Source organism: Oncorhynchus keta, unplaced genomic scaffold, assembly GCF_023373465.1.
Source record: "Oncorhynchus keta strain PuntledgeMale-10-30-2019 unplaced genomic scaffold, Oket_V2 Un_contig_7991_pilon_pilon, whole genome shotgun sequence".
Taxonomy (NCBI): Eukaryota; Metazoa; Chordata; class Actinopteri; order Salmoniformes; family Salmonidae; genus Oncorhynchus; species Oncorhynchus keta.
The window spans coordinates 10,801-29,802 of NW_026289795.1; the positions used below are offsets into that span (position 1 = coordinate 10,801).

Below are 19,002 nucleotides of genomic sequence, written 5' to 3' on the forward strand. Positions count from 1 at the left end.
TGTTAGGATGTATGAAAAGGCATCTCGGACACATGGGAGACTGTTAGGATGTATGAAAAGGCATCTCGGACACATGGGAGACTGTTAGGATGTATGAAAAGGCATCTCGGACACATGGGAGACTGTTAGGATGTATGAAAAAGGAATCTCGGACACATGGGAGACCGTTAGGATGTATGAAAAGGCATCTCGGACATGGGAGACTGTTAGGATGTATGAAAAGGCATCTCGGACACATGGGAGACCGTTAGGATGTATGAAAAGGCATCTCGTACTCATGGGGAGACCGTTGGGATGCCTTGTTCAAAGAGGACAGACTCGGGGACGTTTTCAGATGCCTGCGAGGTTCACTGGATCCATCCTGTGGTCTGTCCAGGGGAGGTCTGCGGTTCAGTCGGATCACAGTTAAGGCAATCTAACAGCCAACTTCAATCTAACAGCCCCCCCCGTGACCGTGAAGTGAAACTATTTAAGTTTTAAAGCACATTTCTTGCAATTTTGCTCTAGGGTGGAGGCAAATGTTTGCAACGGGCCCCACCCTGGTTGGTAATTTGAGCATGCTTACTACAAATTTAGATAGCTGGCCGCTGGACTCATTTACCAATTATAAAAAAAATGTGCTGACAATGTGCTAGTTAAGTGACTCTGTGACATAACGACATACTGCTGATGCACAACCACATTTTATTTTTGAATTGTACCTTGTGTGTTCCACTATTCTAACTCTCAACAATAAGTTGAGACCCCGACGGAGTTTGTGCATACACAAAAAAGGGGGCTGCCAGTCGCCCATCCCTGGTTTTGACCTTCCACAATTTGAAAGTGATCTTGATGTCCTTTCCTCACCTAAGGTCAAAGGTTATGCCGGGTGGCTGTTGTCTTAACGACACTGGACTCCTGCTGTCCTGTGTTCTTTCATATAGAGAGGAGCTGAGGACTGCTATAGAGGTGTGAACTGTGTAGGAATAGAAGGAGCATTCCTCTCTCCGTCAGGCCCCAGATGTGATGAAGGGAGAGGGGTGGGGGGGGCCTCCGCAATGTGGCTGTGGAGCCAACCCTCAAATACTCCCGAACCCCGCCCCTCAACTGTCACTCACAGCATCCACCACTGTCACCAAGGCAGCCATCTACATGGCTGTGGTCCCATCACGCCTGAATTATGACTGTTTGGACAGTACTTTCTCTTGGACCCACTAGGCCACAAACAGCGCAGAGAGGAAGGACTATGTTTCCTAAGCTCTCAAGCACATTCCTTTTAAAAATGATAATTAAGGCTCATCGGTAATTTATTTTTTATTTTTTCCAGGTTTTGGTTGGAACCCACAAAGCTTGTTGTAAAACAAGTGAAGAGTAAGTTCACACAGACATGGTGCATTTCAAACAGAACTGGACTTATTGTGAGGTGTAGTTTTTAACGTCTGTTTGTTTGTTTCAGGACCATGAACACCCTCTTCAGGCTGTCCGCGATTCTTTCCCCCTGACCCTGGTCAGCTGCAGGAAAGAGTACACTAGGTCTGATTGTCCCTCACGCTCTCTCTGTGTCTCCAATGCCACCTTTATTTAGTGTTCTACTTGTGGTAGGGTGCAATTTGGGTCAAAAGTAGTGCACTATATGGGGAATAGGGTGCCATTTGGGTCAAAAGTAGTGCACTATATGGGAATAGGGTGCCATTTGGGTCAAAAGTAGTGCACTATATGGGGAATAGGGTGCCATTTGGGTCAAAAGTAGTGCACTATATGGGAATAGGGTGCCATTTGGGTCAAAGTAGTGCACTATCTGGGGAATAGGGTGCCATTTGGGTCAAAAGTAGTGCACTATATGGGGAATAGGGTGCCATTTGAGACATCCTCTGTGCCGTAGTCGCAATAAACATGCACAGGACAGCTGTCATAAGCTTTTTAATTGTTCAGTCGTTATTTTTGCAAAAAGCTGATGACGTTGACGAGCTTAACCGGGTGTTATGGTTATTATTATAGAGGCCGATGACCAGATGTATACTATAAACTAAAGTCCTGACCTGTGTTTACACACGTGCATTTGGGAAAGTATTCAGACCCCTTCACTATTTTCCTCTAATGCACTGTAACTGTTTCTCTAAAGTCCTGCCCCTGTTTCTCTAAAGTCTTGCCCCTGTTTCTCTAAAGTCTTGCCCCTGTTTCTCTAAAGTCCTGCCCCTGTTTCTCTAAAGTCCTGCCCCCTGTTTCTCTAAAGTCCTGCCCCTGTTTCTCTAAAGTCCTGCCCCTGTTTCTCTAAAGTCCTGCCCCTGTTTCTCTAAAGTCCTGCCCCTGTTTCTCTAAAGTCCTGCCCCTGTTTCTCTAAAGTCCTGCCCCTGTTTCTCTAAAGTCTTGCCCCTGTTTTCTCTAAAGTCCTGCCCCTGTTTCTCTAAAGTCCTGCCCCTGTTTCTCTAAAGTCCTGCCCCTGTTTCTCTAAAGTCCTGCCCCTGTTTCTCAAAAGTCCTGCCCCTGTTTCTCTAAAGTCCTGCCCCTGTTTCTCTAAAGTCCTGCCCCTGTTTCTCTAAAGTCCTGCCCCTGTTTCTCTTAAAGTCCTGCCCCTGTTTCTCTAAAGTCCTGCCCCTGTTTCTCTAAAGTCCTGCCCCTGTTTCTCTAAAGTCCTGCCCCTGTTTCTCTAAAGTCCTGCCCCTGTTTCTCTAAAGTCCTGCCCCTGTTTCTCTAAAAGTCCTGCCCCTGTTTCTCTAAAGTCCTGCCCCTGTTTCTCTAAAGTCCTGCCCCTGTTTCTCTAAAGTCCTGCCCCTGTTTCTCTAAAGTCCTGCCCCTGTTTCTCTAAAGTCCTGCCCCTGTTTCTCTAAAGTCCTGCCCCTGTTTCTCTAAAGTCCTGCCCCTGTTTCTCTAAAGTCCTGCCCCTGTTTCTCTAAAGTCCTGCCCCTGTTTCTCTAAAGTCCTGCCCCTGTTTCTCTAAAGTCCTGCCCCTGTTTCTCTAAAGTCCTGCCCTGTTTCTCTAAAGTCCTGCCCCTGTTTCTCTAAAGTCCTGCCCCTGTTTCTCTAAAGTCCTGCCCCTTTTTCCTTCCCAACTACCGGTTGGCCCTGAGACATGGAAACACGATTTCTCTAGTACACCAGGGTGTATACTTCAGTGTAACACACCGGTGTCCATATTAAAAAAGCAGCGTAAACTAAAACCCTGTGTGTGTGTTTCCCCCAGGTACCTGTTCTCCCTGCAGATGAAGCGAGACCTGCTCGAGGGCAAGTTGAGCTGTACAGAAAACACAGCTTCCCTGCTGGCCTCACATCTCCTTCAATGTATGTCTGATGATACAGGCTCTTTTTTCCGTCTAGTGTCGTAGATAAACGATTACGCTTTATTTTTTGAAGCGTGTACAGTATGTACTGATTATGACTGTGTTATGAAGTCTGTCCCTAAAGGCTACCCTTTCTATAAAGTGTTATCAAATAAACAACCGTTCTAGCTGCATCTAATACACATTTATATTGACGATGGATAAATCTGATTTTGATGTCCTTCTTTTAAAATTTTAGTAGCATTATTAACATGGTGCTATGTTGCTGCATTTATAACACTGCCCCCGCCTCCCCCTCCCTCGCCTCCAATCACAGCTGAGATAGGGGACTATGACGACCTGGCGGACAGGGACTTCCTGAAGCTGAACAAGCTGCTGCCCAATCAGGAGAGGATACAGGAGAGGATCATGGAACTGCACTACAGACACCTGTGAGTCGCTCGTCCTTCTGTCCTCCTCACACCCAGTGAAACTAACCTCTGTCCTAGCCTGGTCCCAGACCTGTTTCTACTGTACAACCAACTCCTTTGTCTATCTGCATGACAATGATTATAGGAGTTGGCAAGATGACACAAACAGATCTGGGACTAGTACTCTGTACTGCATACTCAGTCCATGTTCATTTCGCTCCTTGCTATTGGCAGTGCGATTTCCACGTTGTGCTGACAACAGATAAATATTTCTTGTCACATTTTTCCAATGTTTTGAGAGGACATGAAAGGTCCTTTTGTTTAACTTCAACACTTCACAACATGAATGAATTTCCTCCTTGGAAGCAGGAGTATAAAAACGTCTTCGTCTCTCTACGTCATGAGTTACATGTTTCTCTAACAGGTACATGCCAGTACTCCCCAGTAACCTCAGCCAGTGTCTTATCCGCCTGTGTCCTGAATGACACCCTCATCAGATCACATGTTTAGCAGATGTTATTGTGGGTGTAGCGAAATGCTTGTGTTTCTAGCTCCAACAGTGTAGTAATATCTAGCAATTCTCAACAATAAACACAAACCTAAAAGCATAAGAATGGAATTAAGGAATATATAAATATTAGGATGAGTAATACAGGAGTGGCATTGACTAGAATACAGTAGAATAGAATACACTATATACATATGAGTAAGGCAAATTATGTAAACATTATTGGAGTGGCCGGCGTTCCGTTATTGGAGTGGCCGGCGTTCCTGTTATTGGAGTGGCCGGCGTTCCCGTTATTGGAGTGGCCGGCGTTCCCGTTATTGGAGTGGCCGGCGTTCCCGTTATTGGAGTGGCCGGCGTTCCCGTTATTGGAGTGGCCGGCGTTCCCGTTATTGGAGTGGCCGGCGTTCCCGTTATTGGAGTGGCCGGCGTTCCCGTTATTGGAGTGGCCGGCGTTCCCGTTATTGGAGTGGCCGGCGTTCCCGTTATTGGAGTGGCCGGCGTTCCCGTTATTGGAGTGGCCGGCGTTCCCGTTATTGGAGTGGCCGGCGTTCCCGTTATTGGAGTGGCCGGCGTTCCATGTATATAGGGCAGCAGCCTCTAAGGTGCAGTGTTACATAACTGGGTGGAAGCTGCCTAGTGATGGCTATTTAACAGGCTGCTGGCCTTGGGCTGTTTTTTTCTCTCTCTCGGTCCCAGCTTTTATGCACCTGTACTGACCTCACATTTACATTTACATTTAAGTCATTTAGCAGACGCTCTTATCCAGAGCGACGCCTTCTGGATGATAGCAGGGTATTTGTATTTATTATGGATCCCCATTAGTTCCTGCCAAAGCAGCAGCTATTCTTCATGTGGTCCTGCAAAATTTAAGGCACTTTATAAATGTTTAAAACATTACAATACATACACAGATGTCACAACACACTGTGTGCCCTCAGGCCCCTACTCATCACTACCACATCTACAGTACTAAATCCATTCGTATGTTATCGTGTGTGCATGTGTCTTTGCCAAATGTTTGTGTTGCTTCACAGTCCCCGCTGTTCCATAAGGTATTTTTAAAAATCTGTTTTTTTAAATGTAATTATACTGCTTGTGTCAGTTACTTGATGTGGAATAGAGTTCTATGTAGTTCTGTGCACCTCCCATAGTCTGTTCTGTACTTGGGGACTGTGAAGAGACCTCTGGTGGCATATCTTGTGGGGTAATGCATGGGTGTCAAAACTGTGTGCCAATAGTTTAAATGGACAGCTCGGTGCATTCAACTTGTCAACCTCTTGTAAATACAAGTAGTGACGAAGTCAATCTCTCCTCCACTTTCAGCCAGGAGAGATTGACATGCATATTATTAATATTAGCTCTCTGTGTATGTCCAAGGACCAGCCGTGCTGCCCTGTTCTGATCCAATTGCAATTTTCCTTAGTCCTTTTTTTGTGGCACCTGACCACACAACTGAACAGTAGTCCAGGTGTGATAAAACTAGGGCCTGTAGGACCTGCCTTGTTGATAGTGCTGTTAAGAAGGTAGAAACTAGGGCCTGTAGGACCTGCCTTGTTGATAGTGCTGTTAAGAAGGTAGAAACTAGGGCCTGTAGGACCTGACTTGTTGATAGTGTTGTTAAGAAGGTAGAAACTGGGGCCTGTAGGACCTGACTTGTTGATAGTGTTGTTAAGAAGGTAGAAACTAGGGCCTGTAGGACCTGACTTGTTGATAGTGTTGTTAAGAAGGTAGAAACTAGGGCCTGTAGGACCTGACTTGTTGATAGTGCTGTTAAGAAGGTAGAAACTGGGGCCTGTAGGACCTGACTTGTTGATAGTGTTGTTAAGAAGGTAGAAACTGGGGCCTGTATGACCTGCCTTGTTGATAGTGTTGTTAAGAAGGTAGAAACTGGGGCCTGTATGACCTGCCTTGTTGATAGTGCTGTTAAGAAGGTAGAGCAGCTCTTTATTATGGACAGACTACTCCCCATCTTAGCTACTACTGCATCAATATGTTTTGACCATGACATCTCGACTTGCTCAATTTCCACATGATTTATTACAAGACTTAGTTGAGTTTTAGGGTTTAGTGAGTGTTTTGTTCCAAATGCAATGCTTTTAGTTTTTGACATATTTAGGGCTAACTTATTCCTTGCCACCCACTCTGAAACTAACTGTAGCTCTTTGTTGAGGGTTGCAATCATATTCAGTTGCTGTAGTAGCTGAAGTGTATAGTGTTGAGTCATCCGTTATTTTACACCTGCATTGTTTGCTGTTTGGGGTTTTAGGCTGGGTTTCTGTACAGCACTTTGAGATATCAGCTGATGTACGAAGGGCTATATAAATAAATTTGATTTGATTTGATCCACATACATAGACACTCTGGCTTTACTTAGTCAATGGCATGTCTGTAGTAAAAAAAAAAAAAAAAAAAAAGCGAGGGGCCTAAACAGCTGCCCTGGGGAATTCCGGCCGTGGCTCCGGGTGTTTGTTGTCCTGCAGTCCCCTTGTCAAAACTAGTGCACTATATAGGGAATAAGGTGCTATATGGGACGCAGACTCATATGGCACCTTATGAAGCTGGACCCAAGATGCATTTGTTTTAGCTGTTTCAGATCGTCTGCTTCACCTCCAGCACTGAACGTCTTATTGTTTGAAGCTAATGTCCCGGAGTCATCTTGGACATACTCTTTTTTTAGTTTTAGTTTGTTTTACAAGTGGTTCAGGCAGCACGAAATTGTTTTGAATAGCTTGATAATAAGATTACAAACAACGTTTATTTGGATATCCATAAACCTGTGTTAACTTTTTACCTAAAAAGGAACATTATCTCAGATATTTCTGCTGACATAGACGCTTTTTTAAAAATCGCACATAAAACGTAGTCAATAGACAACTAAATGTGACTGTGTCTCTGGGAGGAGTTGAGTCTGGCAGCTGTTCAGAATTCAAAGGGCTCTTCGTGCTAATCTGGGTGTTCTAGCTCACTACCCTTTCCCACATTTTCAGCCTGCCTGTTCAAACACCCTTCCTTGAGCGTCTAGTGGCTTTCCACTCCTTTTCTATAGACTGTGGTCCCTCTGGGCCCTGGTTAGAAGTAGTGCACTATAAAGGAAATAGGAGTGCATTTGGAATGCACACTGCCTCTCCTCTTCTCTCCTCAGAGTGACAATAGGCAGGTTTCCATTGACCCAGGTTTATTCCCCAAAAGCAATGTTGCAGAAGAAATATTTGCATCATATGCAATGGACAGATGTATAGGATATATAGATTTTTTTAAAGATCAACAAAAATGTTGTGACCAATGGGTGTCTAACTTCTTCACAATTATAACACTATAGCACTCCACTAAACTTAATTCCAAATAGGTACTGCTTGCTAAATAAAACCTTTTCCACAATTAAAAAAAAAAATGTTTATTTGCAGGACAAGAATCATCCTGACTTTCTAAAATGCTTGAATTTCTTCGACTTGCTTTTCTGGTTGGCCTGGAATGCAAGTTTCACCATCAAATCTTCACCATGTCCCAGGTTGTGGTGATACGTTGGCACATGACAATTATTAAAACTTGGCCAACCATTTCTTGCATTCTATCCCATGCTGACTTTCGCCGGCTGTTTGAGACATGAAACAGATAGTGGGGAGGGCATACAGGCTGTCTCCATTTTATTAATGTAACTGATAGGTGGGGAGGGCATACAGGCTGTCTCCATTTTATTAATGTAACTGATAGGTGGGGAGGGCATACAGGCTGTCTCCACTTTATTAATGTAACTGATAGGTGGGAGGGCATACAGGCTGTCTCCACTTTATTAATGTAACTGATAGGTGGGGAGGGCATACAGGCTGTCTCCATTTTGTTAATGTAACTGATAGGTGGGGAGGGCATACAGGCTGTCTCCACTTTATTAATGTAACTGATAGGTGGGGAGGGCATACAGGCTGTCTCCACTTTATTAATGTAACAGATAGGTGGGGAGAGCATACAGGCTGTCTCCACTTTATTAATGTAACTGATAGGTGGGGGAGGGCATACAGGCTGTCTCCACTTTATTCATGTAACAGATAGGTGGGAGGGCATACAGGCTGTCTCCAATGTATTAATGTAACTGATAGGTGGGGAGGGCATACAGGCTGTCTCCATTTTATTAATGTAACAGATAGCCTGTATGCCCTCCCCACCATTCGTTACATAATAAAATGGAGACAGCCTGTATGCCCTCCCCACCTGTCTCCATTTTATTAATGTAACTGATAGGTGGGGAGGGCATACAGGCTGTCTTCAATGTATTAATTTATTTAAAAATCCATGTAATTAGGTGTGGAATTGTTACGTCATGCTGTTTTTATCGACGCAAGACCGTGAGACGGAAACTCGCCCTAGCAGGCTATTGACGCAAGACCGTGAGACGGAAACTCGCCTAGCAGGCTATTGACGCAAGGCCGTGAGACGGAAACTCGCTCTAGCAGGCTATTGACGCAAGGCCGTGAGACGGAAACTCGCCCTAGCAGGCTATTGACGCAAGGCCGTGAGACGGAAACTCGCTCTAGCAGGCTATCGACGCAAGGCCGTGAGACGGAAACTCGCCCTAGCAGGCTATTGACGCAAGACCGTGAGACGGAAACTCGCCCTAGCAGGCTATTGACGCAAGACCGTGAGACGGAAACTCGCCCTAGCAGGCTATTGACGCAAGACCGTGAGACGGAAACTCGCCCTAGCAGGCTATTGACACAAGACCGTGAGACGGAAACTCGCCCTAGCAGGCTATTGACGCAAGACCGTGAGACGGAAACATTCTACATGTAGACAACAAAATCAGTGGACAAGTTAATGGAAACATAGCTATTGATGTAGCAGCTCCTAGGTTGGCAGGCAGGGTGGTGGGTTATCTCCCCCTCTGGCTGTTGGAGAGGACGCTCTGGCTGTGTCCCATGGCATTCTATTCCTTAAATAGGGCTTAAGGGCCCTGGTCAAAAGTAGTGGACTATACTGGGAATAGGGTGCCATTTGGGACTTAGACTATGGCTTGTGCATGGCTCCTAGCCTCCTCCTAGCACCCTGATCTAATCCCCCTCGTGTCAGGCCAGGCTATTTGATTAGCCAGACAGCCAGGAGGGGAGAGGAGGGCAGGGGGCAGGAGGAGGGGCATAAGGAGATTTCACAGCTTAAAGGATGAACAAAATTAGAATGCTGGGTGATGATCTGGCATACTGCCACCCTACTAACCAAAGACGAGCATCATGATTAGTTTGTACACACACACGCGTGCGCTCTACTAGAAAACATTGAGATGATTGGCGATTGGATGGCTTTCCTCTTCTCCAACATGGCTGTTAGTCAAACATTTTGACATGTTTTCATTTAAGTCCTTGTAAGAGGTTAGGTCTGTGGAGGGGAGCTTTCGGGGATTTATAGTCATTGTATTTATTTTTATTGCTAGAGTCACTCTTCGTCTCAGGAGAATCACCACAACTCATGTTGACACACGTCAGCCATTTTGTAAGTTCAACAGCCAGCCAGCCAGCCGTTCTCTCTGATCTTTCTATAGGTTGTAATACCAAGTAGACTGTTAATATTCAGTTTATCCACATCCTCGCTCATATGAGCCAAATTCATAAATTAGACCAATAAAGTGAGCCAGAGATGGAACTGACGAATAGACATTCTTGTTTGCAAAGTCAAACTTCCACTGACCTGAAGTGAAACGGAACTGAACTTCCCTTGTGTCTCCCCCAGCGGGCAGACTCCAGCCGACTCAGACTTTCAGGTTCTGGAGATCGCCCGTAAACTGGAGATGTACGGCGTCCGTTTCCACCCAGCAGCCGACCGCGAGGAACGAAGATCAACCTGGCCGTGGCTCACATAGGCCTGCAGGTCTTCCAGGTGACTTGTAGTTCTACTGCTGACACACACACACACACACACCTCGCTCCACCTCTGAGAATGCACCGAGGCCGCATCCCACAGGTTTCAGATGTTTTGTCTTCGGTCTCATTTTCTCCCAGGGTAACACCAAAATAAACACCTTCAATTGGTCCAAGATCCGAAAACTGAGCTTCAAGAGGAAACGCTTCCTGATCAAGCTATACCCAGAGGTTCATGTGAGTACTGTATTTCTGTCATCAAAGCATTGGAGGCAATCAGCAATTGAAAAAAAAATGAAGTGTTCTCGCTTGTCCCTGTTTTGGTAAAAAAAACTGAGGGATGGGGCTGGAGAAATGTAACCAGTCTCCAATGTATAGACCAAGCTTTGGATGAAAACATTGACCATCCATGATTTATTTATTTCACCTTTATTTAACCAGGTAGGCAAGTTGAGAACAAGTTCTCATTTACACTTGCGACCTGGCCAAGATAAAGCAAAGCAGTTCGACACAAACAACGACACAGAGTTACACATGGAGTAAAACAAACATACAGTCAATAATACAGTAGAAACAAGTCTATATACGATGTGAGCAAATGAGGTGAGAAGGAGGTAAAGGCAACATAAAGGCCATGGTGGCAAAGTAAATACAATATAGCAAGTAAAACACTGGAATGGTAGTTTTGCAGTGGAAGAATGTGCAAAGTAGAAATAAAAATAATGGGGTGCAAAGGAGCAAAATAAATAAATCAATGAAATACAGTTGGGAAAGAGGTAGTTGTTTGGGCTAAATTATAGGTGGGCTATGTACAGGTATGATATCAACATTATAGTTTTAATCATGTTTAATGTTGGCATTTTACTTGTATCATTAATTCATAAGTCCAAAGATTGATGTAGCATCTGCAGATTCAACACAAATTGGCTAATTGGGTGTCATCCAGAGTGTCTGGCGTTGTTCTCTACCCTGTACAAGAAAAAAGTAGAAATCTGTCTTTACAAATCTATGTAAAGGGATCTGTGTTTTTTATCCTCAAGGTCTGTGCCAAGTTTGAACCATATACGGTGCATTCGGAAAGTATTCAGACCCCTTGACTTTTTCCACATTTTGTTACGTTACAGCCTTATTCTAAAATTGATGAGTGGAATTTTTTTTAAACATTTTTTTTTATCCATCTACACACAATACCCCCACAATGACTAAGTAAAAACTGGTTTTTAGAATTTCTTTACAAATATCACATTTACATAAGTATTCAGACCCTTTACTCAGTACTTTCTTGAAGCACCTTTTGGCGATGATATTACAGCCTTGAGTCGTCTTGGGTACGATGCTACAAGCTTGACACATCTGTATTTGGGAGTTTTCCCCTTCTCTGCAGCTCCTCTCAAGCTCTCAGGTTGGATGGGGAGCGTCTCTCCAGAGATGTTCGAACTGGTTCAAGTCTGGTCTCTGGCAGGGCCACTCAAGGACATTGAGACTTGTCCTGAAGCCACTCCTCTGCATTGTCTTGGCTGTGTGCTTTGGGTTGTTGTCATTTTGGAAGGTGAACCTTCACCCCAGTCTGATGTCCTGATCGCTCTGGAGAAGGTTTTCTCAAGGATTTCTCTGTACTTTGCTCTTCATCTTTCCCCTCTATACTGACTAAAGGCCTGATTGGTGGAGTGCTGCAGAGATGGTTGTCCTTCTGGAATGTTCATCTCCTCAGAGGAACTCTGGCGCTCTGTCAGTGACCATCAGTTTCCTTGGTCACCTCCTGACCAAGGCCCTTCTCCCCCTATTGCTCAGTTTGGCTGGGTGGCCAGCTCTAGGAAGAGTGTTGGTGATTCCAAACTTCTCCATTTGAGAATGATGGAGGCTACTGTTTTAATGGGACCTTCAAGGCTGCAGAAATGTTTTGGTACCCTTCCCCAGAGCTGTGCCTCGACACAATCCTATCTCGGAGCTCTACGGACAATTCCTTCGACCTCATGGCTTGATTTTTGCTATGGGACATGATATAGACAGGTGTTTGCCTTTCCAAATCATGTCCAATCAATTGAATTTACCACCAGGTGGACTCCAATCAAGTCGAAGAAACATCTCAAGGATGATTCATGGAAACCGGATACACCCAAGCTCAATTTCAAGTCCCATAGTGAAGGGTCTGAATAGTCATATAAATAAATGTTTTAAAAATATATATTTTAATACATTTGCAAACATTTATATATATATATATATATATATATATATTTAAAAAAACTGTTTTCATTTGGTCATTTATATTGTATTGTGTGTAGATTGAGGATTTTTATTCCTTTTAATCCAGTTTAGAATAAGACTTGTAATGTAACAAAATGTGGGAAAAGTTAAAGGAGTTTGTGTATACTTTCCAAATACACCATATATGTTTACAGCAAGTATTAATGAGTGTAAACGTTAGCATTCCAGTAATATTATATTGGACCACTTTGGGAATAACTGTTTTTTATTTTTATTCCTGCTTTCAAACTATCTTCTGGGAAGACATGTACATATTGTTCGATATTTTTGTATTTAATTTTAAAAATGAAAGGCCCTATTTGAATTGCAGGGGCCTCATCAGGATACCCTGGAGTTTCAGATGGTCAGTCGGGACCAGTGTAAGATCTTCTGGAAGAATTGTGTGGAACATCACTCGTTCTTCCGCCTCTTGGATCAGCCGCAGCCCAAGTCCAAAGCCATTCTCTTTAGTAGGGGATCGTCGTTCAGATACAGGTATCTCTGCTTTCTGCTGAATCATACGGAGGTAGATTTTGTTAAAAGTTGAGGTAAAATGTTCACTGATGTGAAGTGTAACCATGTAGTGTACAGCTTGAACCCATAGGAGACTCTATGGCTCGTGCTGTTGTTTGATGGTGTTGTGACTCTTTCTGGTTTAGTGGGAGGACCCAGAAGCAACTAGTGGAATATGTAAAGGACAGCGGAGCAAGGAGGACACCATATCAGAGGTGTGTGACTCTCTCTGTCTCTGGTCTCTCTGTGTCTTTGACCTCTGTTTAACTCTCATGTGGTTTCCTGTCTCTCTGTCAGGAGGAACAGTAAGGTGAGGATGTCGGCTCGCTCCCTGGCCCCTGATGTGCCAAAACAGGTCAGTGGGATTACCAAGACTAATGCATCTTTCTGACCGGGTCAGTGAGTGGTCTTTACGTCAGGGTCAGTGAGTGGTCTTTACGTCAGGGTCAGTGAGTGGTCTTTACGTCAGGGTCAGTGAGTGGTCTTTACGTCAGGGTCAGTGAGTGGTCTTTACGTCAGGGTCAGTGGGGGGGGTCTTTACGTCAGGGTCAGTGAGTGGTCTTTACGTCAGGGTCAGTGAGTGGTCTTTACGTCAGGGTCAGTGGGGGGGGTCTTTACGTCAGGGTCAGTGAGTGGTCTTTACGTCAGGGTCAGTGAGTGGTCTTTACGTCAGGGTCAGTGAGTGGTCTTTACGTCAGGGTCAGTGAGTGGTCTTTACGTCAGGGTCAGTGAGTGGTCTTTACGTCAGGGTCAGTGAGTGGTCTTTACGTCAGGGTCAGTGAGTGGTCTTTACGTCAGGGTCAGTGAGTGGTCTTTACGTCAGGGTCAGTGAGTGGTCTTTACGTCAGGGTCAGTGAGTGGTCTTTACGTCAGGGTCAGTGAGTGGTCTTTACGTCAGGGTCAGTGAGTGGTCTTTACGTCAGGGTCAGTGAGTGGTCTTTACGTCAGGGTCAGTGAGTGGTCTTTACGTCAGGGTCAGTGAGTGGTCTTTACGTCAGGGTCAGTGAGTGGTCTTTACGTCAGGGTCAGTGAGTGGTCTTTACGTCAGGGTCAGTGGGGGGGGTCTTTACGTCAGGGTCAGTGAGTGGTCTTTACGTCAGGGTCAGTGAGTGGTCTTTACGTCAGGGTCAGTGAGTGGTCTTTACGTCAGGGTCAGTGAGTGGTCTTTACGTCAGGGTCAGTGAGTGGTCTTTACGTCAGGGTCAGTGAGTGGTCTTTACGTCAGGGTCAGTGAGTGGTCTTTACGTCAGGGTCAGTGAGTGGTCTTTACGTCAGGGTCAGTGGGGGGGTCTACGTCAGGGTCAGTGGGGGTCTACGTCAGGGTCAGTGGGGGGTCTACGTCAGGGTCAGTGGGGGGTCTTTATGTCAGGGTCAGTGGGGGGGTCTTTATGTCAGGGTCAGTGGGGGGTCTTTCCGACCGGGTCAGTGGGGGAGTCTTTACGTCAGGGTCAGTGGGTGGTCTTTACGTCAGGGTCAGTGAGTGGTCTTTACGTCAGGGTCAGTGAGTGGTCTTTACGTCAGGGTCAGTGAGTGGTCTTTACGTCAGGGTCAGTGAGTGGTCTTTAAGTCAGGGTCAGTGGGGGGGGGTCTTTACGTCAGGGTCAGTGGGGGGTCTTTACGTCAGGGTCAGTGAGTGGTCTTTACGTCAGGGTCAGTGAGTGGTCTTTACGTCAGGGTCAGTGAGTGGTCTTTAAGTCAGGGTCAGTGAGTGGTCTTTAAGTCAGGGTCAGTGAGTGGTCTTTACGTCAGGGTCAGTGAGTGGTCTTTAAGTCAGGGTCAGTGAGTGGTCTTTACGTCAGGGTCAGTGAGTGGTCTTTACGTCAGGGTCAGTGAGTGGTCTTTACGTCAGGGTCAGTGAGTGGTCTTTCGTCAGGGTCAGTGGGGGGTCTTTACGTCAGGGTCAGTGAGGTGGTCTTTACGTCAGGGTCAGTGAGTGGTCTTTACGTCAGGGTCAGTGAGTTGTCTTTACGTCAGGGTCAGTGAGTGGTCTGCACGTCAGGGTCAGTGAGTGGTCTTTAAGTCAGGGTCAGTGGGGGGGGTCTTTCCGACCGGGTCAGTGGGGGGAGTCTTTCCGACCGGGTCAGTGGGGGGAGTCTTTCCGACCGGGTCAGTGGGGGGAGTCTTTCCGACCGGGTCAGTGGGGGAGTCTTTCCGACCGGGTCAGTGGGGGAGTCTTTCCGACCGGGTCAGTGGGGGAGTCTTTCCGACCGGGTCAGTGGGGGGTCTTTCCGACAGGCTAAAGCATTTTAGGAAGGAGGTGCAGAGTCGTTGGAGACTAATGGAACCCTCTCTCCCCATCTTTACTCTTTCTTTCATGTAATTTCAGACTTTCTCGTTCAATGACAGCCTGCGGGCGCCAGGTTCCCCATCCTCTGCGACCGGGTCCTTCCACTCCATACAAGTCTTCAGCTCCCCACACGGCTGGAGCCCCAGGCCCAGTCTCCACAGCCTCCTCCACAGAGCCAGGCCCAGTCTACACAGAGCCAGGCCCAGTCTACACAGCCTCCTCCCCAGAGACAGGCCCAGTCTACACAGCTTCCTTCCCAGCAGCAACAGACCCAGCTCCTGCCCCCACAGCTGGCCAGGCCCTCCAGCCCCCCAGCGAAGGAGGACCCCCCACAAGGCCACCGACATCCCCATGTCACCACGCCTTCTCACAAGGTGCCCCAAGTTCCCCGACGGCAGGAGACTGCAACCCCTCGTCTGTGTGTGTAGAGTAGAGCTTCCCATCCGCAGCAGCAGCCCTCCCAAAATGGCAATGAGGATAGTGAGCAGGGTGGGGGATGGGGATCGAGGTGCAGGGAGGGGGAGGGGGGGAGAGGGAGAGTGTTCCTCTCAGCTGATGTGTTTGAGGCGGAGCTTCTCCGAGCCAGGCAGAAGCCCCTGTTCCCATTGGCTAACACCCAGCTCCATGTCACAGAGGAGTTCATAGATGACGACCCCACTGAGATGTCGTTCTACGGTGGTGGGGCCGAGGCCTATTACGGCTATGAGGAGAAGTGGGGTCAGTATGGCTGTTATGGGGAGGGTGGTTATACAGAGGGTGGTGGTGGTGGTGGGGACCTCACTAAAACCAGGGGTGTCAGTCTGGGTCTGGAGGACCTGAACAGCAACACTAACCTCTTCTCTGACCACAGCGTTGTTGGTCGCTCCGAAACCAGCTCTCTGGTTAACAACAGGTCAGAGTGTAGTTCCCCTTGACAACCTGGGGCTTAGTTCCGCAGGTGACTCCCGGTCTCTGGGCTTCGACGGGCCAGACTTCTCCTCCTCCCTCCGCCTCCCGGGCTCTGACAATCAGTCTGAGGCTAGCTCCATGGTTAACTTCCCGGCGTACTCAGTCCGCTCGGAGACGAGCTCGGCGGTGCAGTTCAGCGACCTATTGGAGCAACTGGAGCACCTCAGCTATCCTCCTACGACCACGGAGGGGTCGGCTAACGGCAGCGACGATTCTGACTCAGACTGGGGTTCAGACAGCGGCCTGCCCCCTGAGCAGAATCTGTTCTATAGCAATCCCTAGCCGGAGGGCCAGGCGGGGTGGAGGGTTCCTTCTGCAGTGTCATGACCTGCAGGCCCTAGCCCTGGGGGAGTCCTCTGGTGGACCCCCACATTAGCATGTAGGCAGTCACTCTACTTACTTAGCTAACGTTACACAATATTATTGTGGTTTTGGCGACGATTTGAATATTCGCGGAACATTTTGAATCAGATTTGAATCTTTAATTTTTGTGAGTGGGGAACGGCACCACTTCTGACTCATGTGATGCCTTTTTTATGAACCAGCCAGTCACATTTGACCGTTACTAGCCAGCCAGTCACATTTGACCTTTACTAGCCAGCCAGTCACATTTTACCTTTACTAGCCAGCCAGTCACATTTGACCTTTACTAGCCAGCCAGTCACATTTGACCTTTACTAGCCAGCCAGTCACATTTGACCTTTACTAGCCAGCCAGTCACATTTGACCTTTACTAGCCAGCCAGTCACATTTGACCTTTACTAGCCAGCCAGTCACATTGGACCTTTACTAGCCAGCCAGTCACATTGGACCTTTACTAGCCAGCCAGTCACATTGGACCTTTACTAGCCAGCCAGTCACATTTGACCTTTACTAGCCAGCCAGTCACATTTGACCTTTACTAGCCAGCCAGTCACATTTGACCTTTACTAGCCAGCCAGTCACGTTTGACCTTTACTAGCCAGCCAGTCACGTTTGACCTTTACTAGCCAGCCAGTCACGTTTGACCTTTACTAGCCAGCCAGTCACGTTTGACCTTTACTAGCCAGCCAGTCACGTTTGACCTTACTAGCCAGCCAGTCACGTTTGACCTTTACTAGCCAGCCAGTCACGTTGGACCTTTACTAGCCAGCCAGTCACGTTGGACCTTTACTAGCCAGCCAGTCACGTTGGACCTTTACTAGCCAGCCAGTCACGTTGGACCTTTACTAGCCAGCCAGTCACGTTGGACCTTTACTAGCCAGCCAGTCACGTTTGACCTTTACTAGCCAGCCAGTCACGTTTGACCTTTACTAGCCAGCCAGTCACGTTTGACCTTTACTAGCCAGCCAGTCACGTTTGACCTTTACTAGCCAGCCAGTCACGTTTGACCTTTACTAGCCAGCCAGTCACGTTTGACCTTTACTAACCAGCCAGTCACGTTTGACCTTTACTAGCCAGCCAGTCACATTTGACCTTTACTAGCCAGCCAGTCACATTTGACCTTTACTAGCCAGCCAGTCACATTTGACCTTTACTAGCCAGCCAGTCACGTTTGACCTTTACTAGCCAGCCAGTCACGTTGGACCTTTACTAGCCAGCCAGTCACATTTGACCTTTACTAGCCAGCCAGTCACATTTGACCTTTACTAGCCAGCCAGTCACATTTGACCTTTACTAGCCAGCCAGTCACATTTGACCTTTACTAGCCAGCCAGTCACATTTGACCTTTACTAGCCAGCCAGTCACATTTGACCTTTACTAGCCAGCCAGTCACATTGGACCTTTACTAGCCAGCCAGTCACATTGGACCTTTTAAACAGATCAATTGTAGCACTTACCCAGACATCCTACCTACTAATGACTGTTCTCCCTCTAGCTCTGCTTTTGGGTGCTGGCCATGCTTGTGTTATTGAAACAAGATATTTTTAAGACTCTTTTATGCCTCATAACAGTGGTCTGGCATTACAGCCATCAGCTCACGTTGCATCGCACGGCTCAGTAACAGTAAGAGCACAATACTGAAGTCCTAAGTGGTCGAGTGCAGGGATAGAACGAATATAATATTGCTTGCCTATGTGGCTTTACTTTATAACTGGAGAGTTATTTGATGAGATATGGTTGCTGTTATATCCCCTGGCATACAGCAATTGCTCTAAAGTTGTTTGTGGTTTTGAATCTGTCGGTACCATTATGGCGACTCTATTCTTTGTCCGCTCTTCCGTACCACTACGCTACACAGTCTTTGACTGTGCGTTGCATTTAACCTTTATGTCTCCGCTCTGTAGTGCTAGGCACTTAGCATTTAGCCTCTATGTCTCAGCTCTGTAGTGCTAGGCACTTAGCATTTAGCCTTTATGTCTCAGCTCTGTAGTGCTAGGCACTTAGCATTTAGCCTTTATGTCACAGCTCTATAGTGCTAGGCACTTAGCATTTAGCCTTTATGTCTCAGCTCTGTAGTGCTAGGCACTTAGCATTTAGCCTTTATGTCACAGCTCTATAGTGCTAGGCACTTAGCATTTAGCCTTTATGTCACAGCTCTATAGTGTTAGGCACTTTGCATTTAGCCTTTATGTCTCAGCTCTGTAGTGTTAGGCACTTAGCATTTAGCCTTTATGTCTCAGCTCTATAGTGTTAGGCACTTTGCATTTCAAATCCTTAATATTTTACTTTTTTTTAAAGGAAAATATTTCTTATGTTTTCAAGACCATGTGTTGCTTATTCAGAATAAGACACAAAAATGTATTGCGACGTGAATGTTGGGAGGAGCATATTTCTCCAGATGATTAGTATTGATAGTCTGTCATTCTGAAGAATATATTAGTTCACCGTTGTTGAGGTTCAATGCATGGATGCAGGTTTAGACTTAATCCAGCTTTGATTTTAAATATATCATTTTAAATATAAACGATTTTGATTCAGGGGATTCAGACTGTAGCCGTCTCTGTGATTTTAATATATGTGTTCTTTGTCTAAATCTAACACCCCTGAAAGTAAATTAGATTTAAAA

At 46.4% G+C, this 19,002-nt stretch overlaps 1 long non-coding RNA gene and 1 pseudogene across 49 annotated transcripts; one reads left to right on the forward strand and one right to left on the reverse strand.

The window, feature by feature from the left end:
• The first annotated feature begins 252 nt into the window (after positions 1 to 252).
• LOC127926636 (FERM, ARHGEF and pleckstrin domain-containing protein 2-like) lies at positions 253 to 16,295 on the forward strand (annotated as a pseudogene).
• Positions 16,296 to 16,323: 28 nt separating this feature from the next.
• LOC127926637 (uncharacterized) lies at positions 16,324 to 18,429 on the reverse strand. 49 transcript variants are annotated; one of them, XR_008124727.1, is made up of 5 exons: positions 17,525 to 18,429; positions 17,245 to 17,412; positions 16,910 to 17,077; positions 16,798 to 16,853; positions 16,608 to 16,741 (listed from the first exon to the last, which is right to left on the reverse strand). It is a non-coding gene; the product is annotated as an uncharacterized LOC127926637 (long non-coding RNA). The 49 variants fall into 49 exon arrangements; XR_008124732.1 differs by having other exon boundaries at positions 16,324 to 16,685; positions 16,798 to 17,077; XR_008124715.1 differs by having other exon boundaries at positions 16,324 to 16,713; positions 16,798 to 17,077.
• Positions 18,430 to 19,002: the final 573 nt, after the last annotated feature.